The sequence below is a fragment of the Octopus sinensis genome, linkage group LG11 (genome assembly GCF_006345805.1).
Source record: "Octopus sinensis linkage group LG11, ASM634580v1, whole genome shotgun sequence".
Taxonomy (NCBI): Eukaryota; Metazoa; Mollusca; class Cephalopoda; order Octopoda; family Octopodidae; genus Octopus; species Octopus sinensis.
Genome location: NC_043007.1, coordinates 74,373,012 through 74,396,902, shown reverse-complemented (window position 1 = coordinate 74,396,902; position 23,891 = coordinate 74,373,012). Strand labels below are relative to the sequence as shown.

The following is a 23,891-nucleotide window of genomic DNA, read 5'->3' as shown; positions in this document are numbered from 1 at the left end:
AGTGCCATGTAAAAGCACCCATGCAGAGTCATGTAAAAGCACCCGCATGGAGCCACATAAAAGCACCCGTGTGGAACCACATAAAAACTCCCATGCAGTGCTATGTAAAAGCACCCAGCACACTCTGTAAAGTGGTTGGCATTAGGAAGAGCATCCAGCCATAGAAACCATGCCAAATCAGACTAGAGTCTAGTGCAGCTCCCTAGATTGCCAGCTCTAGTCAAACTATCTGACACATGCGAGCATGGACAACAGACATTAAAGGATGATGATGATGATATATATATACATATAGGCGTAGGAGTGGCTGTGTGGTAGGTAGCTTGCTTACCAACCACATGGTTCCAGGTTCAGTCCCACTGCGTGGCACCTTGGGCAAGTGTCTTCTACTATAGCCTCAGGCCGACCAAAGCCTTGTGAGTGGATTTGGTAGATGGAAACTGAAAGAAGCCCATCGTATATATATATATATATATATATATATATATGTGTGCGTGTGTGTGTGTGTGTGTGTGTGTGTGTGCGTGTATGTTTGTCCCCCTAAACATACCACCGATGCTGGTGTGTTTATGTCCCCGTTACTTAACGGTTCGGCAAAAGAAGCCGATAGAATAAGTACTGAGCTTACAAAGGATAAGTCCCGGGGTCGAGTTGCTCGACTAAAAAGGCGATGCTCCAGCATGGTCGCAGTCAAAATGACTGAAACAAGTAAAAGAGTATATATATATATATATATATTATTTTACATAGGCATAGCAATACTAATGACCTGGTGTTAGAAATCAATATACAAATGCTTCAGAAGGAAGTGTCAGTTGAGAACAGAGCAGTAACATGTAGAATGACAAAGGAATAAGAAATTATGTCATGAACAGCTGTTTCTGTTATAAGATGTAATGCACTCATAGTTGAATGTTTGTGTATCACTCTATAGCTTCATTGGTGTGAAAAGTGTTAAGATATTGTATCATACAAAGAAAAAACTGGGTGAAAATGTACAACATTAAGAGAATTGTAATCTTTTTAGAAAAATGAAAAAGGCCAAAAGTAAATGGCATTTTATTTAGATATATTAGATCTTTTTAACTTGTTTTGTCTATTCTGGACTTACCAAATGCAAATGAGAAAGTAACTACAATAGTTGATATATGTAGAGAGTTGAAGGCTGAGAACTAGAGTGTCATGTTACAAGACAAAGAATGTTCAGTAAAGAATTTGTGTGAAAGGATATGGTTTTTAAACAGTAAAGTAAGGAGTGTTGAGTTAGGAACTTAAGTATCAAGTTAAGATTTCTAAACACTAGACTGCCCTAAAGATATTGATAGGCAGACATGGTAATGAGAACCAGGTAGAGAGATCAGCAGAGGTGAGTGTTGAGGGTAGAAGAATGAGGTGGGCAGGTTAAAGATAAGGAGTGGTTAGCTGAACTTTGGTTCCAGGCATGTTAGCCTTTTAACTGGCCATGGCCAGATCCAGCCTCTTGCACCTGTTCTACAATGCAATTTTATAAATATAAAATCAAATCACTGAAATCTCAAAGAAATGAGGTAATGCATGATTAATTGAAAATAATGAGAATAAGTGAGTATTACATTTGACAGAGTAATCTGAATGCTAAAGGGTAAGTACTTTCTTTAGGAAAAATTGAAGTCTTTATAAGATATACAAAGATACACACACACAAAGGTTAATGATAAACTGTGTACATCCAAACAGTATGTGAATATGTGTGCGCAAACCCATGCATATGTATCTAAACAGCTTTCTGTTATATTAGGTATCACTATGAATTTTTGAAAATATTTAAAACAAACTTCTGCTTTTCTTGGAGAGCATCCAAAAAGAAACATTTTGACACCTCATTTGTGAAATTTGGATGAATACTTTAGAAAATATGATAATCTGAATGGTCAGCAAATTGGTCAAAATTTTACCTAATTAGGCCTATATGAATAATTAGCCATGCCAGGGGTGTAACCAGCCCACTTGTGCATACCTTTTCCTTCTTTGAACACTAAACTCTGCTTGCGAAGACCTGTTGAGGCAAGTGAAATCGAAATCAAAATCAAAGTGAAATTCGATGATGGGCATGAGCACCATACGAGCATGATCATTGACAGACCGGCTTCCGTGCCAGTGGCACATAATAGGCACCATTCGAGTGTGATCGTTGCCAGCCTCATCTTACTGGCACTTGTGCCCCATGCTAGTAGGGTGCTAAGAGCACCATCCGAGCGTGATCGTTGCCAGAGCAGCTAACTGGCTTCCGTGCCGGTGGCATGTAAGAGGCACCATTCGAGCAGGATCGTTACCAGCATCACCTTACAGGCACCTGTGCCATTGGCATGTGTGAAAAAATTTGAGCGAGGTCGTTGCCAGTACCTCCTGACTGGCCCCCATTTCGGTGGCACATAAAAGCACCCACTACACTCTCGGAGTGATTGGCATTAGGAAGGGCATCCAGCTGTAGAAACTCTGCCAGATCAAGACTGGAGCCTGGTGCAGTCATCTGGTTCGCCAGCCCACAGTCAAACTGTCCAACTCATGCTAGCATGGAAAGCGGACATTAAACGACGATGATGATGATGATGATTTGAGATTGTCATATCTTTGAAATTCAGGTGATAACCATCTTCAAATTACATGAATTAATAGTGGCCAAGGGATAACAGTTGCCTACTTTTTTTTTCAGATTCTTGAAAATGAAATTTTTTTTGTTGCATCAGGGGAGAGTCATTTTCTTTTTGTGCCTTATAATTTAACACACACACTGGTAAAATTTCCACTTATTTATTTTTATTTTCCTAAAATTTTCGTTGCATCTTGAAAAGGTTGCACGATGCAACGAAAATTTTAAGGAAAATAAAAATAAGAAATAAGTGGAAATTTTACCGGTGTATGTGTTAAATTATAAAGCACAAAAAGAAAATTACTCTCGTCAGACACAACAGAATATGCTTCAATACACGAACTCACATAAAGAATCTTGCAAACCAAATCCAAAAATGAAATTTTCTTTTAGTTTTGGCAATTTTTAAAATATTTTGTTGCATGTAACAAACAGTTGGTTGATTTCACACTGTTTAGGGACTTGAGTTTTTGGCACATTTGTAGTAGGTACAGATCTAAATAGATCCTGAGCTTTTGGGACAATACCATTTCAATAAAATTTTAATGGATCAAGATGCCCACATAAGTTGGATTTTGTCCATTTTGATGGGGAATTTTCAAATTTTGTTTTCACTGCAGCCTTGGAAATGGTGAGGGAAAGCATTTTATGAAAAAACATTTTGTAACCTTATGATTTTCTTCACACACCCCTTCCCCTTCATCCCCATCTGGACCAACTTCGGACAATTTTTTTTTTTTTGCACTACACACTTAAAAATGATGGGCGGAGCCTTTTCAGCAATAATAATAAAAAAAAAAGGGGGGGGGGGGGTATTTTCAGACAAAAAGCTAAGTGATTTAAAGGAGATTTAGCTGTTGTTTCTAGCACATCCTATTACCACCAGGTATTTTCCTCATTTCTTTGTGGCTCTGACATATAGTGATGCTTTTCAATACTTTTCTCCCCATGAACACATTTTATGGATAGGTGATGCAGAAGTAACACAGAGGTCTTGTTTAGTCCAAGGGTGGTCCATTGTTGGGATTTAAGCAACCAAAAAAATTTTGTAGTTTGAATTTTTACCCCCCACACACACACACTCCACAGCAAGTAAGTGTGTGTGTGTGTGTGAGTGTGAGTAAGGAAAAGTATATTTACTAACAGAAAAGTATGCTAATAAAATAAATTACCTTTTACATATTTTTTTTAAATCAGTGGATAAATCCCCGGAATGACCTTCTCAGGCTCTCCAATATTTTAAAATTATAAACAAAAACAAAGGGTGGGGATAAAAAAAAAATCACACATTTCCCAAATGCCTTTTAAATGTACACATACGCACACACATGCACAGATTCACTTGAGGCAAGAGTAGGGAGATGAGGAAGGTACCAAGTGGTCATGGGATGGGCTAGAAACAACAGCTAAAACTCCCTTAAATTACACACCTTTTCATCTAGCATATTTTCCTGTCAGTAAATGTTATTTCTTACACACACTACTTATCAAACTGGCATTTGACAAGTAGTATCAGTATGTGTTAATCCTATATGAACAGCTGTGGTAGTCCCCTTTTTATTGACTTTGTACTTTTGCGTCATATCATGGTCAGTTTCAACAATGACCATATTGAATTTGCGAGAGATTTTTTTTTCTTATGGTATAAAAATCTTAAAGAAAATTTGTTCTTTTCTGATAGAAAAATAACAATAAAATTTTAACTACAATATTTCATAACTAGCACTATGACCCAGCAACGCTGGGTCATAATGCTAGTGCATGCACACATATACGCGAGTACTGTCCAAATCTCCGACCAATCACATACAGCTAGCTGGCATTCAATAGGCGTATCAAGTTTTGGGCATTTTGATTGGGTTTTGGATAGAAAATTCACAAAAAAGTCACTTCTATTGATTTTTTAATGGCTTTGCAGGGTGACTGAGGAAATGTAAAGATGTGTACGACCACCCTTGGACGGTTTTAAATGACCATAGAAAGTGCAAGCCCTCTAAATGAAAAATTGTGGATATGTATAAAGGACACACACGCAGACATTTTGCTATTTATATATAGAGAGATAATAGTTATCTGACCTGCCTCATTGATTTTTATATCAAAATAAAGTAAAAAATGTTCTCTTTATAACAGTATCATTTTCAACACAAACTGAGTTATTGTGCTCCGGTACAGTGAACAAGAATGAGGGTTATCGTTCAGCACTCAAAATCAAAAATAGGAGAAACTTATTGAATGGGTGGGAATACAAGGGTAACTGAAGGAACCTGGCATATGTAAGTGTTGGATTTTGATCAAAAGTATATGAGAAGAAAGGTCACATCCAGAACTTTCAAATGATATATAATTATTCACAGAAAAAAATGTATTTTGATATGAAAATGATCATGCAAAAAGTAGCTTTTTGTGTGATCAAATTGTGCTTGTCTCCTCTTCTATGGAGCTCTGTAGTGCTAGTATTCTTTATGTCATAAGTCAAGGAAATTGTCAACTGTTCAAGTAAGGTTTAGAATTCATAAATTCTTTATTTATTTGTTGTTGTTCAGTCATTGAATCTAAGCATTTGTAAAATGAAAATAATTTAAAATCCTGCCATTTCACATCAGCACATTGTCCACTTAATGGAACTTCTGTGTTTTGTCTTTTTTTGTCATTATTTGCTGTATATATATAGTCATTCTTCTGCTTTGTGATAATCCCGGCTATCCAATATGTATTGGGTTGTCCGGAAAGTTTGTGCCGATTTATAGCAGCTTACCTTTCAACTTATTTTAAAACATGGTTGAGTCCATAAAATAGGATTTGACTACACCTTCATTAAGAGCACAGTTTAAGCTATCTTTTCGTGGAAGAAGGTTTAAGTTCCTATAACCTGTGTTAATTCTGTAACCCTTTAAAATGGAAGATAAGAAAGTTCATTTTCGGCACTTGATGCTTTGGGGACCAGACAAAAATTGCTACAGCTCAGATGGGATGTTACCCCACCCTCCATATTCACCACATATAGCTCCTTTGGATTTCCACTTCTTCAGGTCTCTGCAGAATAGTCTTAATGGTAAAAATTTCAATTCCTTGGATGACATAAAAAGATACCTTGATGAATTCTTTGCCATGAAACCACCTCAATTCTGGGAAGAGGGTATTTTCAAGTTAATTGAAAGAAGACGACGCATTGTGCAACAAAATGGTTTATATTTGGTTGATCAAAAATATAATGGCAAATATTTATCAACCTTTTTCTTTCCTTTAAAAATCAGCACGAACTTTCCGGGCAACCCAATAGTTTGGCAAACACACACCACGTATATATATATGAACTATGTGCTATCTACCAAATCTACTCACAGGGCTTTGGTCAATCCAAAGCCAAGTTGCCATATAGAGGGATTGAATCTTAAACCACATGGTTAGAAAAGTAGCTTCTTGACCACACAACCAGGCCTGGTTAAATAGTTGCAATCCACCACAACAGCATTAATTAGTTGCAATCCATCACAACAGCATTCGACGAGGAATTACAGGGGGTCAAATAAGGGACAGCATGAAAAAGACCAGCTCACCAAGATGAACTGCTTGAAATACTTAGTGAGTGCCATGCTCATCCCTCACATTGATGTTGTCAATTTCAATAAACGATATTCCAGCAATATGATGCATTTTTCACATTTTCTAACTGTGAAAACAATTTCACTAAAATTTGAAAGTTTAATACTGTATAATCGTACACGCAGCTTTAAATGTAAAACGTGTGTCATCTTCAACAGAATTTCTTAATTTGTCATACATGTATATTTTAGCTAACATTTTAATTGGCAGTGTCAGTACCTGCTACGCATTTAAGATATAGTACAGTACAGTAAGGTAGCGTATTAAGATATTTTAAATGAGGTGGGTGGTCAATGGAGAAGAAGTTGCTAAAGGGGATCGATGTGGAAGAAGTGGCTAAAGAGGGGTGGGTCGATGGTCGAAAAAGTTTGGCGACCCCTGGATTAGATAAAAGCACCCCACTACCCCCCAGTGTTATACCTTTGATGATGTGCTGAATAAAGGGTCCAAGGATGTAGAGGATGTCTGTATCATTTTACAACTAAAAGGTGCACCTGAAACAAGATTGGAGACATGGATGGTATGCAAAGGCAGCAAATTTTAGCCAAGCATCTGTACAATGGCAACTTAAATGTGATGGTTGGTCATTTATGCAGGAAAATGGTAATGAACCGCAGTCTTTTTTAAAGGAATCCGGAATCTCTAAGTAACATGACATCCAACCCAATCTGGAAATATTCAGATAAAAGAAAGAATAAAAACTGTTCACTCATCTTAAATCTTTGCTTGTCCTGTGTATTGCATGTGATATGAAGGACATGTTTCACTGCCATCCATGCATCATATATGAAACACATTCTCAATTTTTCTCAACCACAAGAATAACTTGTAACTTATGAAAGCAAAACGTTATACTCTACTGTATGTATGAAAGGGCTGACTAAAACAGTCTGAAAGCAAGTATGGACATTTATCACAAGCTTATGAAAAGGCTTTGGGCAAAGGGTTGATCTTGCTAGGATATCATGCTCCGTAGGTTTTCTTTTTCTGTGACCAAGAAACTAATTGGATCCTTGAAATATCAGAATAATATTGGGTGGGGTCAATTATGGAAGACTCAAACAAGAGACAGCTATATAGTTGTATTAAACACCACTGGGAAGGCCAGAAATGCTAGCTAAATCAAAGCTTCTTTTGCCCAGGAAATGAGGATGATGTTTGCCTTCATAAGCATACTTGTCAGCTAACTGGTGTTGTAATAGACTAATAAAAGTGAGATGGTAATCGAAGTATAATTGATTATGTATTTATCTTTCAACAATGACAAACCAATAGAACAGAAAGAAAAATTCCTGCAATCTGCTACCAAGACACCTGGATACAGTACCAACGACTGATGTCTTCAACAATTTTAATGCCTGTGAGGGAAGTTTTTAAAGTAAACATGGGACTGTGCATTTAGTTTGGACTCATCACCAAATAAAGAGAAGCTGGAAAATGCTAACCACAAGACAAGACCGAGGAAAGTTCTGAGTATTGACAACATTCCCATGAAAGTCTGTAAGTGCAAGGGAAAGGAATTATATCGTAGACTTTTCTAATTCCTCAGAGAATGTTGATAATGCTGCATCTTCCCACCACAGTCCAAAGATGCACAAGGGTCACTGTTTGCAAGTGGAAGGGCTACCAACCCAACTGTGGAAATTGAGAAATTTTCCTCCATTTGATTGCAGGGAAAATTTTGGTAAAAATACTACTCAGACAACTGCAAAAAATGTCTGTGAATTCTCCCTGAAAGTCAACATAGATTCTGTGTCTAGAGCCCTGATAAGAAAACTAGATTTTCATGCTGTTGAAAAATTCAGAGAAATCTATCAAATGAATGGCAAATTCCACCCATTCACACACAAATTTTGTGTTCATTAGTTTTATGAAAGCTATAGACAGAAAAGGAGGGGAAGGCTTACGGACCTTGCTCAATAGATATTAGTGTCTGGACAAATTCGGAAAGAATCAAACAGTATTATCATGGTATGACTATCACAGTCTCTCTTTGGAACAACAATTTAACCTTCCTTCTCGCTGCTCAAGATGTAAAGCAGTTCTTTGTACTAAGTCCAACACTATTTGTGATATTTCTGGGTGTTGTACTTGTAAATATGATGAGCAAGTTGATGAGTATAGTGTTTATTCATAGAAAAAGGGATGGTGAGCTGTTGAACCCAACTTGGCTAAAATCCACTAAAAACGGGTATGATACATGTATTCACTAACTTCTCTTCACTGATGACTCAATTCTGGCAATTTATTCCCCTGATGAAATATAGAAAATATGGATATGGAATGAACTACTAATTTTTTTAGTTGTGAATCTGCTTTTGAATGTAGATAAGTTTACATATTTGTCCAGTATAATTTTTTTGTTGGTAACAATTTGGATGTGAATGTAGCTAGCTGCACCTTGTCTGCTGCTGTCACAACTAGAACAAGTTACTATGGAAACAATAAAGAATAAAATGGTCAACAAAAAGCAAAAGTGTATTTAATAATAGTGCTAACCCATCTTGCATTCTGCCAAAGCCTGTCAACACATCAAAAAGACTATAATAAGCAATTTTTGGCAAGATTTACATCTCCAGCCCCGAGGTCAAGCAGTGGGCAAATATGACAAATACTGATTTCAAATTATGAACACAAAGCCAGCAATTTTAGGAGAGGGGATAAGTCAATTACAATGATCTCAGTACTCAGCTGGTACTTATTTTATTGATCCTGAAAGGATGAAAGGCAAAGTTGACCTTCAGCGGCATTTGAACTCAGAATGTAAAGTCGGAAGAAATGCTGCTACATATTTTTTCCAGTGCAGTAATGATTCTGCCAGCTCGCCACCTCGAATATGACAAATATTGAATTTATTTTGTTGGAACTGCAAATGTGTTGGATAGGACACTCAAATTGTATGGAGGACTCTAGGATCCCCAAGGTCAAATACTGCAGTGAGCTAAAGTGTGGAAGAAGGAACCCAAAATGTCATAAGGAGGATCCAGTTCTCCTAATGGCGAGCAATGTGTCGATGAAACGGACTACCTGATTAGTGACTGCAGAAGAAAAGACAGCAACCAGCCATGAAGAATATCAGAAAACAGCAATAATAAAAGATGTTAAAATTACAGGATCAAAATGAAACAAGAAGGAAAGAGAGAACACGTAAGAGCATGCCAACAGTATTCTGTGGCAATGGTTGTATTGGCATCTTTGGTTTGGTTCCATAAAACGGTAAAACATCATTGAAGTTTCTTAAAAAACCAAATCTTTACTGCAACCTAGTCATACCTCACTGCAAATGACCGGTGATTATATATTATCAACATTTAACATATGTCTTCTATGCTGGCATGGGGTGGATAATTTGACAGGATACAGCAGGCTGCTAGGCTGTGATGAGCCCCCAATGTCCAGTCTGGCATCGTCTCTATGATTGGATGCTCTTCCTGATGCCAAGAACACCATGTTATTACACACACACACATAAGTTTGTCTAGATATACCACATCTACATTTGATTGACAGATCAGCTGTTTTAATATCCAGTCATGATGCTGTCACAGTTTTATCACCTTCTGTGACATAGAGAAGTGGAAAATAAACAAATACTGAAACCTGACCAACCACTACTGGTTAGTGCTGGTCACTGTCAGGACCCCACCATACTGCCAATTTCCTCCACAGAATCAGGATAACTGTGGCCCATCTGAGAAATGAGCCCTGCGAGCGGGATGGCTGCTGGAGAAAGTGTCACTGGCCCTTCTCCACAGTAACACCTTTGCAATCATGTCCACAAGGCACAGCTAAACACACCGTTTGTTCTGGAGTGTACAACTGATTTCTTCCTCCCAGCTCCCAATTTTCTGCTGCTCAATCTTCCTCCCTTTTTTCTTTTTCTTTGTTTCCTTGGTGAGACAGTCATGTTTTGTTTTGTTGTTTTCTCAATAATTTGATCTTTTGTACTTTTAGAGCTCTTTTTTTTTTCTTTTGTTTCCTGTAAAAATATGTTGATAATAAAAAGTTGAGTGATACAGTTTCTACCAAGATGGTAAACTGTTCTTCATACAACCAGTTATTTCCCTCTGATTATTGGTTCCATGGCTTTACCATCATATGAACTTAGAGAAATAGGCCAGTAATATCTAGCATCTTCTCTACTTCCTTAATTACAAAAGAAAAGTATCTCAAGTGATTTTATTAGAGTCATGTTTGCAAGAGAATTATCAGGAACACATCTCAACCTCTTGTTTATTCTCATTTTATCGACAGAACATCATAGTTCTTTATTCTGATGTAATTAATGTCTGTCCTAACAGCCAGATATAGAGTTACGGTATTAAACTTTTTGCATTTAAACCAGCCGTGTCCAGCCCAAATATTCTACTTGTTTTATGTTCATAGAGACCAGATCCAGCCTCTCACACCATCTCTACAATGTCATTCTAAAAATATACAATCACATCATTGAAATCTTGAAGCTACAAGATAAAGGATGATAAATTCAAAACAATGTAAATAAAGAAGCAATTCATTTCACAGAGTAATCTGAATGCTAAAAGTTTAAGAATTTGTCTGGCTTAATTGCGAGCAGGTGACTAAAAACACTTTTGAAGGGTTCCGCCAGTATTTTGCTTATCCTTCAGGGACTGCAGCTAATGCACTATATCCATGGATTTATTTACTTCATATTTATGAGGTCTGATCAAAAAGTATCGGGACTGTTGTTATGGTAATGGAGCTAAAGTATGCAGAGTGAAGTCACATAGCACAGACTGACCTTAAATTCCATCACACATGCACACTAGATTATAATGGTCTCACTCGCTTCCATTGCTTATAGCAGTGCTTGGAAGTAAAGTGTGTAGAGTATGGTCATCTCAAAATTAAGATCGAGTTTCAGCTGTGAAAGATCTCTTTGATTGTGTCAAAGACAAAAATGTTTTGAAAATGGTCATAACAAGTGACAAATTGTGGATCTATGGTAATGACTTTGAAATCAAGGTTCAGTCATTGCAGTGGAAGACCCCCAACAAGATTTCAAGACATCAAAGAAATCCAAGAAAATATTGTGTGGCAGCTGCTTCCTATCCCCCAAAAGTAGTTCTGGGAATGTTTCCATCAATGGAAAACAATGCTGGATAAAGTCTGCAGCTTCAGAAGGGGACTACTTCAAAGAAGATTAAATGCCAAATTGGATATGTGTCGTAGAAGGAAACGGAAAGGGAAAATAAGGAAGCTTCTAACAATGCAGTAAGTTTTACAAAAACTTCTATATATCTTGTGCAAGGCAACACTTGGAGAGTGGCTACTACTCTGCTAGCCAAATACCAAGAAATTTGAGTAAAGAAACAGAATCAGTCTAACTGGACATTTCCAAAACTGCTTCCTTCTGTGGGTGGACCTTTGTGTCTGAAGCATAAAGGGTTTTGTAAAACTTTCTGCATTGTTAGAGAGCTTTCTTATTTTCCCTACAATGCTTCAAGTCAACTACAACATTCTTATGTGTTGTAGTTTTCTTTTTATGACACCAGTCCTGCTGCTTTTTGATCAGGCCTCATATATCATGCATTTAAGGAACAACTGCTTGTAAGTTTTCAGCAAATGAATAGCTGTTATTTCATCAACAGAAGAGACACCAATCATAGTTTTTATCCTTTACTAGTTTCAGTCATTGGACTACAACCATGCTGGGGTATTGCATTGAAATGTTTAATCAATACTTATTTTCTTCAAGTCTGGAACTTTAAAACAATACTGGTTGTGAAGCAGTGTAGGGAAAGTTAAGGTGCACCCCCCCACCACCACCACCACACTCACACACATGTAGATATATACATGATGGGCTTCCATACAGTTTCCATCTACTAAATTTACTCACAGAGCATTGGTTGGTCTGGTAGCTACAATAAAAGACATTTGCCCAAAGTGTCATGCAGTAGGACTGAACCTGAAACCATGTGGTTGCAAAGCCAGCTACTAAAAAACACTGCCATGCCAGGAACTTTTTTCCACATTCTGGTAGGTGAGTTCAGAAAGCTTCTGTTCAAACCATGGGTGTTGGCACTATGTGTTAAGAGACGGGGTTTAATACATTTATGTTTCTACCTTTGTGAAACAAAGTGTTTCAAGCCATGGTGGTAGTTTTGCTCTGATCCATGGTGGACTGCAACTTGTGTGCAATTTATAGAGAACTGTTAGTACAACATGCTGTCTCCTATGTTGGAAGTTATTGGTTTATATATATCATCATCATCAGCATCATCGTTTAAGGTCCGTTTTCCGTGCTGGCACGGGTTGGACGGTTCGACCGGGGTCTGGGAAGCCAAGAGGCTGCACCAGGCTCCAGTCAGATCTGGCAGTGTTTCTACAGCTGGATGCCCTTCCTAACGCCAACCACTCCGTGAGTGTAGTGGGTGCTTTTTACGTACCACCAGCATAGGTGCCAGGGGAGGCTGGCAGCGGCCATGATCGGTTGGTGCTTTTTACGTGCCACCGGCACAGAAGCCAGTCAAGGTGACGCTGGCATAGGCCATGTTCAGATGGTGCTTTTTATATGCCACTGGCACAGGTTTGTGAAGACCTGTTGAGGCAAGTGAAAATCAAATCAAATCAAATCAAATCAAATCAAAACAAATCAAAATAGATGAACATCAATGGAATTTGTATCTTTGTGGTACCAGTGCCGGTGGCACACAAGAAAACCATCCGAACGTGGCCGTAGCCAGTACCGCATCGACTGGCCTCCGTGCTGTGGGCACGTAACAAACACCATCCGATCGTGGCCGTTCGCCAGCCTCATCTGGCACCTGTGTCGGTGGCACATAAAAACACCATCCGAGCGTGGCCGTCTGCCAGCCTCGTCTGGCACCTGTGTCGGTGGCACATAAAAAACACCATCCGAGCGTGGCCATTCGCCAGCCTCGTCTGGCACCCGTGTCGGTGGCACATAAAATCACCCACTACACTCTCGGAGTGGTTGGCATTAGGAAGGGCATCCAGCTGTAGAAACACTGCCAGATCTGACTGGCCTGGTGCAGCTTTCGGGCTCCCCAGACCCCAGTTGAACCGTCCAACCCATGCTAGCATGGAAAGCGGACGTTAAATGATGATGATGACGATGATATATATATATATGCAAGTGCAACTGTACGGTAAGAAATTTGCTTTCCAACCACATGGTTCTGAGTTAAATTCCACAGTGTGGTACCTTGCACAAGTGTCTTCTACTATAGGGCTGCACTACATAAAGTCTTGAGAGTGGATTTCGTAAGACTGAAACAAGCCTGTCATGTGTGTACGTACGTATGTACATACATACATACATATGTATATATGTATGGGTGTGTTACTGTCTTCTTGCCTTGATATCACAAGATAGTCATAAATGAGGGTCACCATCATACAGGAGGTGTCCTTTGTTCCCAATCATCCAAGAAAATATGTCTGGATGTGGGGAAATATTATCTTACTTGGAAACAGGTGAGGGCTGGTCATAGGAAGGGCATCTGGCCATAGAAAAATCCATCTCAACAAAATTCCATCCAATCCATGCAAACAGAAAAGTGGATATCAAATGATTTAACATACACACACACAAATATACATACATACATTGTAGCTCCATAAGGACAAATGTATTATAGAATGTTTCTGATTTGCAAACGGTGGTTCTCACTTCCTAATCTAACCTGCTTCCAATAGCTCATAGTGTGCCATAGCGACAGTACATATACAGATATCTTCTGACCACACCAGTTTTCCATCTATGACTTTGCCCTCAATCTCAAGCTGCATTTTATTAGGCAGCCTTCAATTCCCAAAAGCATAATGCAGGCTCAGATGGGTTTCTCTTCTTTCATAAAACCATTGCTTTACATTTTAATGATTCAGATAGTGATTTTGCATTTTGGCACACAAGGCCAGCAATTTCAGGGAGTGGAGAAGTCGATTACATCAACCCCAGTGCTCAACTAGTACTTGTTTTATCAACTCCAAAAGGATGAAAAGCAAAGCTGACCTCAGCAAAATTTGAACTCAGAACGTAAGGATGGGCCAGATTTGTTGATTCAAATATTACCTTGGAACCGTGTGCCCTGGCTTTCATCTTCACACGATATCTGTATAAGCTAACAGCTGCAACATTGTGTTCACTTGTTTATTTTACCTGTACAAACAGTATGCAGTTACACCTCATTTTCACAATGGTTGAACAGAATGTCTATGAAGACTAAGACCAGAAGTGGCCCAAGCATTGAGCTTTGTGGGACTGATATACAAAAGTTTCCCATATATCCTTTTTTAAGTTCAGCTTAGCAGAGGGTTCATTGTGTAAACTATGAAAAGATCTTTTGATGTCCCAAGTTCTGTCACACAGCTCTTCACCTGTAATTACAAACATGCTCCACACATGAGAAAGAATAGTGAGAAAATATGCTGGGTCATGCTTTGATTGAAAACCGAATTGTCTTCCAGAGATACGTTGATTTTTTTTTTAAAGCAAATAAGTTTTGAAATTGTTTATGGACCAGTGAATCCATCATTTTGCTGATAATGTTGAGTAATAATTTAAGGATCACAGTAAAGATTTTCTATTGGTTTGAAGACATAGCATAAGTGAAGCAAAGGTGAAATAAGCAATACAAGAACATATTGTCAGGTTATTTGGTTTTTAAATTTGGACTGCAAGATTCTAGATATGAAATCAAGTATTGAAACTGATTTTGCTGTACCTTGGGAGGGTCATTTTGTTGATAAGAAACACATGCACTGGTTCTATTTCACTTATTATTATCATTGGTTACTGAAGGGTGATGAGTTGGTATCACCAGCACATCAGATAAAATGCTTAGCAATATTTCTTCTAGCTCTTTATATTCTGAGGTCAACTTTCTCTTTCACACTTTGTCAATAAAATAAGTACCAGTTGGGCACAGGCGTTGATATAATCAACTAGTCCACTCCTCTGAAATTCCAAGCCTTGAGCCTATAGTAGAAAGAAGTATTAGTCACCTAGTTAATTATTCTGCTCAGAATTTGATCAAAGCCACTGGCTTTAACAGTCACCACATTATCTGCATGATGCCCTTTGTATTGAAAATTCATGCTTGATCAATAGTGGTTGGACATCAGTAGAAGACACACAACAACTTCAACAAAAACCTGCCAGAAGACACTGGCTTTTACCATTTGCCATTTTGTATGCATGGTTCTATTATGCTTAACCCTTTAGTGTTCAGGTTATTCTGTCAAATGTAATACATATTCAACCACATTGATTTGAATTAATCACGCATTACCTTTGTAATTTTGAGGTTTCAATGATGTGATTGCTTATGTTTTGAATGACTTTGTTAGGTATAGGTGAGAGGCCAAATTTGACCAGTTTGAACATAAAACAGGTAGAAAAGTTTGGGCCAGACATAGCCAGTTTAACCCATTAGTTCCCAAATTTCTTTATTTAATTTATTACCAAAAATCTTTTTTCATGCAACTTTATCTGATAGTAAATATATAAAAAAAATTTTATTACAATATTTGAAAGACACTCCAGTCTTGATGACTAACTAAACTAATCTCAGAAAAATACAGATGTTACAGAAATATGATAGATTATCCTTCTGGTCCTAAAAAAAGAACCATGGACACTAATGGGTTAAATGCTAAAGGATTAATGACAAGCACATGGGAAATGCTCTCCACATCTAGCTGTCGATGCTCATCTTGTATTAGTCTGTCACCATAATATCATTTCACTTTACTCTTTACATAAATGTAGCTGTGCTTTATATTTTTTGTTAACTTTGATTTGTTCTCTGCAGTATTAGCTTTCTTCTATGAATAGATAGAAAAGACAGGATTCCCTCCTGGAAGTCCTTTTTCTACATTTGTCATCAAACCAAGTTTTGCCAACTGGCTTTTTACTTTATGATTTTACTTGAGATGAAGGTGTAGAAGGCTCTACAAAAAGACATTGTCACCTGTTTCCACATTTTCTCAATATCTTTAAAGATAATCATTTTTCAAAGACAGCTGACCAGTCAACTAATGTTGCATGACATAAATTTGCTCTTTTGCAACAGTTCCTCCTGGTACAGTAGACCATTTAGTTTCAGTAGTAGTGGATTATGGTCTGAGCTACAATTGTGGAATCTCCAGGAAAGTCTATCAGAACAACAACAAAAGTGCTGTCCCCACTTGCTGGGGACAACATTATTGATGTGTCAGCTGGACACCCCATTGCCAATATTTACCTCTTTGCAGCTCTGACTGATCATTCTCTCCCTCTCTTCTAAATGTGAGTAGCCATGCAGCTCCCCTACAAGAACATGCTCTGCCTCACATCCCCATCCCATACCATCTCTCAAACTTTAAACCCTTGTCCTCTAGCATAGAGCCTTCACCCTCAGGATCCATAATTTTGTGAACTGCATGGTGATCTCAAAAGTGCTGGTGGGACACATAAGTACAGTATATGCTATAAAGTGGTTGGCATGAGGGAGGGCATCCAGGTATGAAAACCAAGTCAAAGTAGACACTGGAGATCAAAGCAGTCCTTGGACCCAGTGAATCCTTTCAAACTGTCCAACTTATGCCAATATGGAACATAAATGTTAAATGATGATGATGATGAAAACTAAAGTAATCAGTAAGTTGTGTGATAGCTGAACAAGCTGGTAAAATGGAGAACATTAAAATTTCCAAGTATAATGGACTTTACTTCAAACACACACATTTTTTGTGTAAATGCTACAGCAAAGTCAAAACAGTCCAGTAGATCCACATCAGCACTAAGAGGTCTACAGATGGTTCCATGTTTCTGAGACCAGACAGCAATAATTCCAGATCCTTTGGGTCTTTTCTTGCATTGCACCAGATATCCTAATCTCATCTCTTTAGTAGCACAGTGTATCTGAGAGCCATCAGGGATTATTGAGTCCAACAAAATTTCTATAACAATGACTTGGGAAAACATCAGTGTAAAACACAAAGGTTAGATGTGAGACCATATATGACTATTTTCATGGTTTTAGGTCAATGTCATTAAGTCAGAGAGTAAATACAAGTATTTTAGTTGCTTTTTCAGTTTTGGAATTTATTGAGATTGTTGTTGATAGACTGCTGAAATAGTTTGCTTAAGTTTTCCAGATACATCTAACTCCCTCCCACCTTCCTCTCCTTCTTTGTCCTACTGTGGTAGCCAAGTGTCTCCTCAATAGTGAGAGGGCTACCTCTGTGCCTCTATCATGCTCTAATCTCTCAGTTCCACTCTCTCTCTTTCTCTCTCGGTGGAGAGGTCTTTGTCTTGCAAGCTCATGAATGCTGGTGTTACGTATAAAACACCCATGCTGGTGCCAGGTAAAAAGCATGTGCTAGTGCCATGTATAAAGCACCCATGTTGGTGCCATGTATAAAGCACCCATGTTGGTTCCACATATAAAGTACCCACACTGGTGCCAGATATAAATCACCCATGCTGGTATCACATATGAAGCACCCATGTTGGTGCCACATATAAAGCACCCATGTTGGTGCCAGATATAAAGCACCCATGCTGGTATCACATATGAAGCACCCATGTTGGTGTCACATATAAAGCACCCACACTGGTGCCATGTATAAAGCACCCATGTTGGTTCCACATATAAAGCACCCATTTTGGTGCCAGATATAAAGCACCCATGCTGGTATCACATACGAAGCACCCATGTTGGTGTCACATATAAAGCACCCACACTGGTGCCATGTATAAAGCATCCGTGCTGGTGCTACGTATAAAGCGCCCGTGCTGGTGCCATGCATAAAGTACTCAATACACTCTAAATTAGTTAGTATTAGGAAGGGCATCCAGCCATAGAAACCATATCAAAACAGACAACAAGAGCCTGGTACAGCTCTTCAGCTTGCCAGCTCATGTCAAACCCTCCAACCCATGCCAGCATGGAAAACAGATATAAAATAAAGATGATGATAATTTCTAAAAATGAGTTAACTTTGTTATTTAAGCTTTTGTCAAAGTGTTTTCTGGTACCTAATCATTTTATTTGAAGTTCTTCAATGGTCAATATAAGCTGATGTTGATGTTTAATATTTCTTTGTTTTTTTAAATACACACACACATATATATATATAGATATAGATAATACCAGGCATGCCTGTGTGGTAAGAAGTTTGCTTCTCAATCACCATGGTTCTGGGTTCATCACAACTGCATGGCATCTTGGGCAAGTTTTTTCTACTATAGCCTCAGGTTGACCTTCTAAGTGGATCTGCTAGATGGAAACTAAGGGAAGCCCATCGTATATATATATATATATATGGCGTAACTTCGGTGTAAGTATCGGAAGTACCGGATACATTTCAAGAAAGTGTTTTTTTTATAAATGGGTGGGAGAAAAGGGTTTCTGTTATCTTCAGAAATGTAAACAAAGTCACGTGTGTACCTATACCGAAGGATCGCCATATATATATATACATATATATGTGTGTGTGTGTGTGTGTGTGTCCTCCACCACTGCCTGGGAACCGGTGTTAATGTATTTACGTCTCCCTAACTTGGCAGTTCGGCAAAAAGGGATCGATAGAATAAGTACCAGACTTTCAAAACAAATAAGTACTGGGGACAATTCGCTTGACTAAAAGTTCTTCAAGGGGGTGCACCCAGCATGGCTGCAATCTAACGACTGGAATAAGAGGGGCGGAGGCGTGCGTGTGAACGCAAGCGTGTTTATGTCCCTTTGTCTCATATTATGTGGTACTTGTAAATGAGTGTAACCATCGCAAGAAATACTGCTTATTATCAATGTTCTGTGAAAATGTCTGACCATGGGGTAATATTACCTTGCTCGGAAACATGCGTGTTGGCGACAAGGACATTTTGGCCATAGAAAATCTGCCTCAATAAACTCCGTCCGACCCATGCAAAGTGGGCGTTAAAACGTACGTAGATATACCCGGCGGAGGTAAAAAAAATACGGACACCACCCGTTTTCGGCGTTACCCTAACCCTAAACACCGGGTGTGCGTGTGTATTCTTTACCTTCGCCGATATACCCAAACTAGGATTCTACCATCCAACATGACCTTCCACCTTTAATGCGGTAGAATGAAATCGGAGGTGGGTTTGGCCGCTATTTCGAGCAGGGTGTGTAACTAGTCAGAGGCTCGCGTATTTTCGGTGTTGAATAAGAAACAAAGATGAGTCAGTAAGCAAACACTCAGAGATGGAAGTGCTTAACGAGAGCCTGAGTTTGGAAGTGAGAAGGAAATCATGCGTATTAACTGAAGTAAAAGTAACTTAGAGCGGACGTTGTGGTACCATAGTTATAACAGTTAATTGTTGTTGAGCACTAATTGCAACAAACCTCACCCAGTTCTGCCGATACACCTTCATACTAAAGGGTTAAAATATGTGTGCACTGGTGCCTTCACAGTAAAGAGGATAGGCCAAAATCACAATGTTCATATATACAATTACTGATGAGTTAAAAATAGTAGAAAACAAGACTGAATAGTTTAAAACTTATAGAGAAGCAAATTACAAAGTCACTGAGACAAATATTTTTATGGCAAAATGGTGTGTTTCGTATTCCATAATCCAAATTCGAGAAAGAGAGTAACAAAGTGATACAAGAAAATATCTATCGAATTCAAATTTGTGTTTAAAAAATTCCAGTCTTTCTATTATACAATCCTCTGTTTTGACGTGATGTAAATTAAGACTCTCCTTCAAAATTTCATGTTATGCTCCAAGCATCAGCTTAATAATGACAACGTTATTTTTACTTACATTATTTTCAGAATTAATTGAGATCAAATGCAGTATAGTGCAACAGAAATGTGCTAACAAAAGGGTTAAATGCGAGAACTGAGCTCGTATTTATTGATCAGTCGAATAATCCATTAGAACTTTGATATTTAACAATAACATTACACCATTCAGCAGTAACGTATACTGTGAAAAATGTTTAAAATCCCCACCACCAACACCAAAAAACAAAACAAAAAAAAAACGAACGAACAAGGGAACCTAAAATATTACCCTGAATTCACACACACAAAAAAGGTCGCACTGAATTATGTAGTTGTAGTTAGGTTAACTCTTGAAAACAAAACAGGGTGGTCACAACTGGAGAGCCTTTCATCATAGGTCTGCCCAATCAAGATCTCTCTGGAAACGAACAACAATAACAACGGCCTTCATCACATTTAATTTACCGACAATTTCAATTTGTCAAATTTAATCCTAAAATTATTAAATCCCCATGGTGGCCTTTATAACTGTAAACAAAGAATACAGTTCCATAGTTGATGTCTTTTTGTGAATAAGATCCACAAGATTAATTAATATGCCGAGAGCAAAAGAAATTTTTAATTCACTTAAAATAAACGGGGATTTCTGCTCTTTCACCTTGATTCTATGTTGTTATTAGAATTATTTCCTTCGTTTTGTGTTGTTATTTCCATTTCATTTTGATTGTCTCGAATTGTTTACCTTTCTCGTGACTCGTGTTCTAGAGGTCACAAATGTACAGCAATCCACGCTTGATAAAAACCCCGGACAAATAAATCAACAATTAATAATACACAGGGAATATTTCTACCTCACAACCACAATTATTATCGAGACTGTCTTGTTACTATTATACACATCACACACACACATAACTAAATAAACATCACAAGTAATGTTATATGTCACATAGCAAACATTCCAAACAAATTTCTATTTGATAAATAAACATCCGCTGGTTTGTTTATTATTATCAGCAAAATAATTACCAAATTTATTAATTTAGGAAGAAGATATTTCATGGAGAAAAAAAAATAATAAGTGAAATTTTTAAAGAAAGCCACGCTTGAAGAGGTAGGGTTAGGGTTATCATACAAAGTCGAGATATTTCTAAGAATTAACATTGCTGAAAGCATATTGAATAACGAAGTCTATTTGTTCATGTTTGAGACATCTTCCATCAGACTTGGGAGAAATAAGTTTAGTAAATTGTCGCTAAAGCAATTTAATCTCTGGTTTAATGCTTTAGATATTATACAAAAATTGGATTTTAATAAAAATAAATACATTAAATTAATCACATTCGCAGACAGAGTGTATAGCATCTTAACACTCATCAACAGTTAAGTTATAAATGCGTAGGAATTTTGTAGTAACATCTGAGTAGGTAAGGTATCTATCTCTGTTGATGAGGAGGCAGTGTGCAGTTTGGCAATCGTTGGTAAGTTAGTTGTAAGCAATGTGTATGAGAGTGTATGTGTGTGTGTAAAGAGAACCATCCTGACGAATTAGTTACCAGAATAATGGAATGCGATTAGTGAATATACTCGTTAGACATATATGCGCACATAAATTATACATACATGTTTGTGCATGTGAGTGTGTCATGCATGTTTATATAAAATGCTTTAAAAAAAACGAGATCTAAGGACTATGAGGAGAGAATAAATACAATGTTATACAAATAAAATATTTGTAATTTGTATTACTGAATGTAGATATCACATTTGCTTCTGAAGATGAAACGATGATATACATACATATATATATATATATATATATATATATATATATATATATAGGTAGGTAGGTAGGTAGATAGATGATAGGTAGATAGATAGATAGATAGATAGATAGATGTGTGTATACACACATACACGAATACTTTTGTGGCGTTTTGCTTAAAATATTACAATTAATAACGTGGGGGGAGGAGACGATATAATAAAGTTTCGTAAAATATAAATACACTAGGTGAAAATGTAATTTCTACTAAAGTAAATCGAAACAAATCAGATTGTCAACGATAATATTAACTGTGAGATGTATGTAGAGTCGATCACAAAAAACAAAAAAAATCAGATGGCAGCCTAAAATAAAGTAGGATTTCTTAAATAAATTGCGAAACAGAGATTTTTCAAAACAAAACACTTCTACTATAACGACAAATTGCAGCCAAAGTATATTTATAAATGATTATATATATTATGCATATATTCGTTTGAATTCTATCACGGGTATGGCTATCAGTCTATCGAAGCTGATGATACCAAATAACCTTAGTGAGATGGGGAGAGAGACAAACACTACGTTGTATATACATTTGTGTGTATGTGTATATATATATATATGTATATATATATAGGTATATTTATTTATGAAATATATATTTTGAATATATACACACTGATTTTTAACTGCTGTGTTTAGTTATGGCTAAGGTGGGACAGCACAACAGCATCACCATCATTAGTTGCGTTACTACGATGATGAGCAAAAGGTAACGCCTATTATATATACTACAAATACAACACAGGAAGAAAAAGGAATGATTATATGATACAATAATAATAATCATTATTATTAAACCATCATTAACGTTGGTTAAACTATAAAGTAAAATATAAATCCGTGAAAATAATATATATATATGTATATATGATAGAGGTCTAATTCTGTAATGGAGAGAAACTGACGGTTGATGTAAGAAATTTTAGCATCAAAAGTTTATTAAAAGTTAATGATTGCATGGAGACTAAATGTCAGGGGGCAAAGCAAAAGATGAGATAAATAATAAGGATGATATACTATATAAATTGCAAGGCGATTGAATAATAATTGAAGAGGGTTTACTTACGAAAAGTGATTGTTGAGCATGTTGGAGAGAGCTCCGCTTGAGTTGACCTCTTACTATTGAACTCTTCAAACAGAAGAGACTTACACTAGAAATACTCTTTAAAACCTAAAGAGCTCCTCTACATCTCTCCAAGAATTATCTCTTCTCCCATAACCATCTAAACTTATCTTCCTATACAGCAGTCCACACTTTTCTTTTTATCTCTTTTGGGAGTTATTATTAATACTTATAATAATGACGTTAGAATTTTACTAGATTCTTCATTAAATATTTCATTAGATATCATGTTTTTTAGTGTGTTTCTATTTCTCTCGGTGTATAATGATTATTAGAATTTGATGTTGAATATCTAAACGTATCTGTTCGATATTTGCAATTTAGTAGACGTACCATCCCAGCAACAGGCAAAACTTAAAACTTCAAAACATCTGCCTCAACTAGTTATAAGAATATAACTTTTGAAGAGACGCCAGGAAAGTTGGCAATTTTTCGAACAAGAACTTTCTGTTAGAAAATTCATTTACTACGAATGAAAAATCTGCTATTCTTTGACTTGAGAACTTTTTCATTCTATTCAGTTTGACTTCTGGCACATTTTCGCTTGGAATAGTTTCGCCAACATTGAAAACTTAATACATATTTAGGTGTTTGGTCTTAAACGGATAGCAATTTTTATTTTTTTTGCTTTTTTTTTTGCTTTTGTTTTTAATACGTTGCAGTAAATATTTTCCAATCGGTGTAAAAGATTAACCATTTCAGGAACATTTTTGCCCGAAGACAATAATTTTTTCTATATATATTTCTTAATTTTAAGTTTCCTCCTCACAAACTATGAAATACTCTGGAATTCACATAGACTTTAATTTTTGTCTTCGTTTATTCCTTTTTTGTAAGCTATACTCTTCTAGAATATGGAAAATACGCCTTAATTTACAATAACAAAAAAAAAATGGAGATTAATGGTTAAAGATTTTACGTCAACTCCAAGTTCTACTAGTTTAGATATAATTAGTTATATTTAGTGT

The 23,891-nt window shown here is 37.0% G+C and overlaps 1 protein-coding gene across 15 annotated transcripts in view; it reads right to left on the bottom strand.

Annotated features, from left to right (window-relative positions):
- LOC115217028 (AT-rich interactive domain-containing protein 4B) overlaps positions 1-23,284 on the bottom strand; it is a 143,269-nt gene extending 119,985 nt beyond the window's left edge. For 5 of the 15 annotated variants that reach the window (XM_036507723.1, XM_029786569.2, XM_036507724.1 and 2 more), the window contains exon 1: positions 22,867-23,281. The gene's annotated coding sequence lies outside the window, so the exon portion shown is untranslated. Of the gene's footprint in view, positions 1-22,866 lie in introns of all 15 variants that reach the window. The other 10 variants (XM_029786565.2, XM_029786572.2, XM_029786567.2 and 7 more) reach the window with 5 other exon arrangements.
- Between the last annotated feature and the right edge of the window lie 607 nt (positions 23,285-23,891).